Here is an 8,756-nt window from a genome sequence, read left to right on the forward strand (position 1 = left end):
ACAAGCTGGTCTCAAACTCTTGATCTCAGGTGATCCACCCACCTTGGCCTCCCAAAGTGCTGAGATTACCCAAAAAAAAAAAAAAAGTTAATGCGCCTAAGTTTATCATTTAATGTAATGGGCCACCATGCCCAGGCGATTTTCTTAAAGACTTCAGTGAAGACGTAGAAATCCTGTTCTATGTGGGCGTGGCTCAGTCGGAGAGGAAGACGGATGGCCGACAAGGGGCTGAGAGGCCAGCCGGTAGCTCCCATTCACAGACAGTGCGTGCGAAAGAGCTTTGTCAAGCGCTTAACAAACCAAGAAACATGCATTTTGGAGCCAGAGAGATCCAGGTGTGAATCTCCGGCCACTCACTGTGCCGTGTCGGGCAAGCTCGTTGACCTCTGTGAGCCTGTTCTCTGCCCCAAAGATGGCTGTAATCCTACCTACCTTACATGGTTTCTACTGGTATAAGAGAGAAACACACGTGAACAGCCTAGCACAATGAGTGTCCACATCTGACACTGGCCGATCGCTCAGTGACACCTCTCTGAACCAGGACTTACTCTAATGTCACACTTTACTATCAGAAGCCATGTTGTAAGAGTGGAAATGATGCGAGAGGGCGGAGGATGGTCCAGGTCATGGTTCTTCTCTGCCACCATCCTCTCCCTCCCTCTCGTTTCTCTCTGGAGGCAGCACATGGCTTCCAAGACAGCTCAGGCTGCAGGCTCCTCCTGCCTCTCAGAGGTGGTCCCCAGCTCCGCTTATGAGTATGGGATGCTACAGCCCCTCTACCCAGATGATGACAGCATGTGAGGCCCAAGAGCCTAGGTCTCTCCCTCCAGTGGCCTGGGCCCCAGCGCACATGTGACGGCTGCACTACCTCTTGTTTTTTGACCTCTCTGACCCAGCATTGAGAAACTTCCCTTAACTCCTCCACACCCAGATGGACTTGGTTCAAAGAAGCCCCAGTCCCAGAAGGGATGCTAATAGAAATGACAGAATGTTGAGTCAAGTTGGGACCCCACAGATCCTCTGGCAGCGTTTCTACTCTTTCTGTGCCACGCGCCCCTTTGACAGCTTGGCAAAAAATATCCATAAATACATAAAATGAAAGACACGAGATCACAAAGGAATTCAACGATATTGAAAAACAATTCTACCCAACTTCCCATGGAGATCTATGGATTTCAGATGATCAACACCTACAGCCAAACCTCTGCACCTGTGCTTTTTTTTTTTTTTAACTAATTTTTCAGGAAACTAAGAAAAACAAAACAGAAGTCTTGCTGCCTCTGCTTTGAAAAATCCTGAATTTTGTCCATGTGGGAAGGTGTGGAGGAAGGCCCGCTGCCCTCAGTGTATTCATAAGAACCGACCTTGCTTTATCCAGGATTGCAACACCGGACAAAGACTATTTCCTGGTAAACATCTGAAAAAGCTTAAGGCCACAGTAACTTGACTGAGGATTTGGCCAGGGCACCAGTAACTGGTTGCAGATGTCCCACTCCTAAATGTGAGGGATGGCACTGTTGGATTATGCACTGAACGGATGGGTCAGTTCCTCTGATTTCAGGTGGTCAGTGTCAGGGAGTCTGGAACACGGGCCTCTGAGCCTGCTACTGACATCTCGGCCCTCAACCCTTGTTAGAAATCAGTGAGCAGTTGGTAGCCCCTTGCTCTGCTAGGAAGACTGGCAGGTATTTAACCTGAAACCATTAACCCCTGGCCCATCTCCTAGCCAAGCCCTTTCACTCCTTTCTCGCCCTGCTGGGGTAAGAGAGCATAATGGTTAAAAGCATGAGTTTGGGTCAGGGTTATAAAAATCCCACTCCATCATTTCACAAAAGTTGCATGGCCATCTCCCTCTTTCCTCTGTGTGTTTTTTCAGGTGGAATCTTGCTATGTCACCCAGGCTGGAGTGCAGTGGCACCATCTCAGCTCACTGCAACCTCCATCTCCTGAGTTCAAGCGATTCTCCTGCTTCAGCCTCCCGGGTAGCTGGGATTACAGGCACCTGCCACCACCCCTGGCTAATTTTTGTATTTTTAGTAGAGACAGGGTTTCACCATGTTGGCCAGCCTGGTCTCGAACTCCTGACCTCAAATGATCTGCCTGCCTCGGCCTCCCAACGTGCTGGGATTACAGGCGTGAGCCACTGTGCCTGGCCTCCTCTGTTTTCATTCCTCTAATGGGAATAGTAGTCATACCTTCCCTTCAGGTTGTGGTGCTGATTAGAGCTAAGGTACAGAAAGCACCTACGCAGGACCTGATGTGTGTCATTCTGCGGGTAGAAGCCATTATTCTAATGAGCCCTGGGTTGAGCTCTGCACCTTCCACACTGTGTCCCTTATAAATAAAGCAGGTCTAAGGCAAGTATTGTTAGCCAAGTAGATGTGTTCAGAGAAGCCGCTCCACGACTATCAGAGCAGGCCTATTTCTCCCACACATCTCAGCAAAGTATGTGACTTGACCACGGTCATACAAAGAGAAAATCCTGCCTCAGCTTCTTCCCGATCTACACGGCTCCTTGCGTCTGGGTGCCTACTCTCTTCTTTCTACAGACACAGAACCTTTGTTTCTCTCAAAAGCCAACACCTCCACCTGCGCTCTGGGTCCCTGTCTTCTCTCCTACCAGTGCCGCCCTGGCTTCCTCTCCTGCAGAACCTGCGCTCTGGGTCCCTGTCTTCTCTCCTACCAGTGCCGCCCTGGCTTCCTCTCCTGCAGATGTCTCCTCTGCTATACCAGCCCTCTATGCATGCGCTCAGCATCTCCCTTAACCTCCAGGTCTCTGTTCAACTACTATTTCTTCACTTTCTTTCACATGCAAAGAGCATTGCTGCCTCCTCTTTCCCTCCTTCTCCTCTGCTCAGTCTCTGAGGTTTAGAGGGTACCAGGGATTTATCCTGGGCATCCTTTTCTTCCATTTCTGAGTGTTCTCCCTTAGGGATCCCAACCAATTTCATGGCTTTGAGACCATCTATGTGCTGATGACTTCCCAGTCTTTATCTCCAGCCCTGATTTCCCCCCAACTTCACTTGAATATCTAATTGCTTTCTCAACATTTTCACTTAGATGTCTAATGGGGCAACTGAAACATAGCTTATCCATAAAACGCTTGAGTTTGGCTGGGCACAGTGGCTCACACGTGTAATCCTAGCACTTTGGGAGGCCGAGGCTGGTGGACTGCCTGAGTTCAGAGGTTCGAGACCAGCCTGGGCAACATGGTGAAACCCCATCTCTACTAAAATACAAAAAATTAGCCAGGCATGGCAGCATGCGCCTGTAATCCCAGCTACATAGGAGGCTAAGACAGGAGAATTGCTTGAATCTGGGAGGCGGAGGCTGCAGTGAGCTGAGATCGTGCCACTGCACTCCAGCCTGGGCGACAGAGCGTGATTCCACCTCAAATAAAAAAAACAGCCTGAGTTCTTCTCTCAGACTTGCCCTCCAGGCTTCCTATTTTCAGTAGCTGGCAGGCACGTTCACCCATTTGTTCAACCTGTAAATCCAGGAGAGCAAGTCTTGTCCACTTGATCTCCAAAGCACATTCCACATTTGTCCACCTCTCTCCATTTGCATTCTAATCACTCTAGCCCAAACCACCATTAAACTGTTTCCCGGATGACTGCAATGGCTCTTCAGCTGATCCGTCTGTAACCATTTTATCATCCATTCTTAACAGGGAAGCCCCAATTACTGTGTCATGCTCTTGCCTGAAACCCTCCCATGGCTCCCATTGTACTTGAAATAAAATTCAAACTCCTCAAAGCCAGATATATTCTGGTTTCTGCCTACCTCTCCAAATGCATTTCCTGCTCACCTCTCTCCAGCCACACTGGTCTCTCCATCCCTTATAAAACGTAAAGTCTGGGCCGGGCACAGTGGCTCATGCCTGTAATCCCAGCATTTTGGGAAGCCAAGGTGGGTGGATCACGAGGTGAAGAGATTGAGACAATCCTGGCTAACATGGTGAAAACCCATCTCTACTAAAAATACAAAAGTTACCCGGGCATGGTGGCAGGCACCTGTTGTCCCAGCTACTTGGGAGGCTGAGGCAGGAGAATCGCTTGAACCCGAAAGGCGGAGGGTGGCAATGAGCCCATATCGTGCACTACACTCCAGCCTGGTGACAGAGTGAGACTCCATCTCAAAAAACTAAATAAATAAAAACTTAAAGTCTGTTTCCACCTTCAGACCTTTGTAACTGGCTGTTCTTCCTGGAACACTCTTCCCTTTGATCCTTGAATGGCTGGTTCCCTTTCATCACTCTCATGTCAGCTGAAATGTCAGTACTCAAAGAGGCTCTTCCTGACCACCAGGCTGAAGCAGGCACCCTTCACTTCCTATCACGCCATCCTAGTCTCTTTCCTTACCTCCCAGAGACAAGCCGTATAGACAGGAAAAAAGGTATTTTCCCTCCTCAACGCACTCAAAGTAGGTCTTTTTCCTGTCTCTCTGTCTGTCTCTCCTCTGAGAGGTAAGTGCCACAAGAACTGAGACATGGTCTTTCTTCTTTACCACTATATCTGCCGGACTCAGAGCAGGGTCCAGCCCCACAGGGTCCTTTGAGCCCATCTCTGCTGGTGTGGAGACGAGGAAGTGTAGAAATAAAAGACACAAGACACAAAGATAGAGAAAAGAGACTTTGGGCCCACGGGTCCACTGCTTCCCAAAGCGCGGAGACCAGCAGTGCCCCGAGTCCCTGGACACTCTGACTTTTACTGAGTACAAAGCAGGGGGAAGGGCAGGCAGGATGAGGTGATGGTGGTCAGGGATAGGGTCAGGTAAATCACGGGTCTTGGAGACAGGGGCCCAAGACTTTGAAGAAGCCAAGGCGAGGGGAAAACCTAAGGTGTCAGCACTTATTTCATACTTGTCAAGAATATCAGGAACGTTAAAATTTTTGTTACTATTACTAATTATTATCTTAGAAGAAAGAGAAGAACCAGGTGCAGAAGTGGAAAAGTAGCCATGGAACATGACCGCCAAATACTGCACCACATAGAGACAGGTAAGTCCCCAGATGTCTGTGGGCCTCCCTGACAGCCGTCAGGCCCACCACAAGAGCTTGGAGAAGCGGAGTTTTCTCCTAACTCCTCCGGGAAGGAGGTGTCTCGGCCATCTTGGATGTCCCCTTCCCTAGCTGGCTAAGCATAGGGCGCTTTCACAGCGCTGGCACTGCCACACAGCCAAAGCGTCCTCCAGCAGCCCTTATGCAGGTGACAGAGGGCTTGGAGCATCTTGCCTTAGGGTCACCTCTTTCCCAATGCCACTTCAGTCCCATACTTCATGACCTGAGACTTATTAGTAAAATTAAAGATGATGTGATTGTATATATGTAGATATTTATGATTACATGTGAATAGCTATGTGGTTATTTGTGATTATATATAGGAATAACTATGTAACTATATCTCTAAGTCTCTTCTAATTCAGTATTTATATGAGAACAGACTGAGGCCTCAGACTCTTGCCTCGGCTCTTGTGGGGTTTCCCCCCACACCCTGCCCTGTGTGTGTGTGTGTGTGTGTGTGTGTGTGTGTATGTGTGTGTATGTGTGTTTGTGTGTGTGTGTATACATACAAACACATAGTGTTGCTATATGTTGTTGAATGCATGAATGATGGATAAATGAATTAGTAACAGAGCTGGGACATTGTCTTTCTCCTTCACCACTAAATCTGCAGGACTCAGAACAGTGCCCCATACCCACCCCGTGTGTGTGTGTGTGTCTGTGTGTGTGTATGTGTGTGTGTATGTATGTGTGTGTGTATGTGTATGTGTGTGTGTGTGTGTATGTATGTGTGTGTATGTGTGTGTGTGTATGTATACATACAGGCACATAGTGTTGCTATATGTTGTTGAATGCGTGAATGAATGGATAAATGAATTAGTAACAGAGCTGGGACCGGAACCCAGGCCTCTGTCCCTAGTTCAGCGTTCTTTCCTGCATGCCATATCAAGCTGCTGTTTTCATCAGTTTGATTGCTTTCTTCCTGTTCACCAGATGCTTGGCACCATTCAACTTCCAACTGGTTCCAGCGCCCAGCGAGAAAGGAAATGGCCACAAGGGGGCAGGAGGGAGAGGAAAGAGGGCCTCTGAATGAATAATGAGATCTCTTAAAAAGCCCAGCAAGTACTGAGACTCTAACGTTCTATTATTCATTCGATCACTCACAGAAGAATATTTAGTAAACACTTATGTGCCAGGCATCATGTAGGGTACCAGGGACAAAAAGACAAAGCTACTTGGATGGATCTGACAGTCTCCAGAAGGAGATGGGTCATAAGCACCGTGTGATGAGTGAGGACAGGGTGACACATCCCGTGAAAACACAAAGCAGACTGGAGAACACTGCGTGGGGTGGGTCGGAACCGGGAAGATGACCCAGAGAGGGGGACATTTGAGTCGAGTCTTAAAGAGTGAAGGTGCATTATTGAAACCTCTCACTCTGCATTTTCACATGAAAAGTACATTTGTATGACTCCTTTATTCTAACTGACAAAAGAAAAATCACTTAAGGGCCGGGCGAGGTGGCTCACGCCTATAATCCCAGCACTTTGGGAGGCCGAGGCGGGTGGATCACGAGGTCAAGAGATCGAGACCATCCTGGTCAACAAGGTGAAACCTCGTCTCTACTAAAAATACAAAAATTAGCTGGGCATGATGGTGCGTGCCTGTAGTCCCAGCTACTTGGGAGGCTGAGGCAGGAGAATTGCTTGAACCCAGGAGGCGGAGGTTGCGGTGAGCCGAGATCGTGCCATTGCACTCCAGTCTGGGCAACAACAGCGAAACTCCATCTCAAAAAAAAAAAAAGAAAAGAAAAGAAAAATCACTTTAGAACGGCACGCAGGATGACTCTGGTAGTTGAAAGAACCACTTATTAAGAAATAAAGAATTCATCAGGAAACATTTTTTTTCGGAGATGAGGTAATTCTCTATTTCTTGCCACAAAGAGTCCACTCAAATAACTGCATCTTCCCTGTGGGTCTTAGAGAGAAACCACTGAGACAATCACCTACATGATGAAAATCACCCAACCAAAGGACTGCTTTCCGGAAAAACCACAGACCACAGACAGTCTCCTTAAGAAATGTGCTCTCAGGTAAAAGCAAGATTTTGCAGCAGGTAAAAGAATGAGGTAGATCTATGTGTATTGATATAGAGAGATAGACACATGGTTACATTAAAAAATAAGTTTCACCACTCACGCCTGTAATCTCAGCACTTTGGGAGGCTGAGGCGGGTGGATTATCTGAGGTTAGGAGTTCAAGACCAGCCTGACCAACATGGTGAAACCCTGTCTCTACTAAAAATACAAGAAAAAAAAAAGGTTTCTTGGCCAGGGGTGGTGGTTCACACCTGTAATCCCAGCACTTTGGAAGGCTGAGGTGGGTGAATCACCTGAGGTCAGAAGTTCAAGACCAGCCTGGCCAACATGCAAAACCCCATCTCTAGTAAAAATATAAAAATCAGTCGGGTATGGTGGTGTGCACCTGTAATCCCAGCTACTCTGGAGGCAGAGGCAGGAGAATCACTTGAACCTGGAAGGCAGAGGTTGCAGTGAACAGAGATTGCACCACTGCACTCCAACCTTAGCAACAGAGTGAGTGAGAGTCAGTCTCAAAACAAACAACAAACAAACAAAATTTCAGAACACTGAATATTGTTATTATTATGTAGGGATCTGTATAGAAAGACCAAGAGGAATAATGACAAATAAAACAATGCTTATTCTGAGGTGTGGGACTATATGAGTCCTGCATTTTGGTGCTATTTTAATTGTTTTGAACAAATGTGTGTTTATTTTGGGACTTAAAAATAAAGATTTGCTTAGAACGTAGGTCTGATTTGTTTTATGATGCTTAAGAATTTGTTACTGGCTATACATTCCAGAAACATGTGCAGAGAGGGTTTCCCTAAGGCATATCACTTACCAATATTTAAGGAAAAAATAAACTGAGACCTAGGAAGATAATGTGGCTTTTCTCCCACTGTGACTCCTAGACCGGGACCTTCGCCTCTGTGTTTATCAGCTTCAGTGCTGAGGGCTAAAATACATAGCTATCTCCAACTCCAGCATACACGTTTGGAAACTTACGCAACATTGCTTTGTGGAAAACTGTGCAACTGCTTAGAGGAAAGATAATTTTTTGTATTAAGTTGAAAAGAGGCTAATTGTATATTTCTTCAACGACAGGCAATTCTTGGTGGCAAACGTGACACAGGTGAAGAAGACAGAAACATACAGGCTAGGGTTTTTCCAGAAATACAATTAAAATCAAAATCTCATGACTATTACCTCTGGTGCCTTTTGTATATCTTAGAAACTCATTAAGTTCTTTGGATAGCATCCATTCCCATTATAAATATTTACTGAGCACCTAGTACATGCTTAGCCACTGGGGTACAACACAGCGTCAATGAGACAAATTCCTGGCACTCCTGGAGCGTCTATCCTCCTGGGAAAACATAATAAGCAAAATAATATATAAATAAAGGACAGCATTTCGGGTAAAGATACAATGAACCAGGGAAAGGGATGGTGACAAGAGTGCTTTTTTTTTTTTTTTTTGAGACAGAGTCTCACTCTGTCGCCCAGGCTGGGGTGCAGTGCGCGATCTCAGCTCACTGCAACCTCCGCCTCCCAGTTCAAGTGATTCTCCTGCCTCAGCCTCCCACACAGCTGGGATTACAGGCACGTGCAACCATGCCCCGCTGACCTTTTAAAATTTTCAGTAGAGATGGGGTTTCACTGTGTTAGCCA

The sequence above is a fragment of the Sapajus apella genome, unplaced genomic scaffold (genome assembly GCF_009761245.1).
Source record: "Sapajus apella isolate SASKATOON/1434 unplaced genomic scaffold, GSC_monkey_1.0 scaffold38, whole genome shotgun sequence".
Lineage (NCBI taxonomy): Eukaryota > Metazoa > Chordata > Mammalia > Primates > Cebidae > Sapajus > Sapajus apella.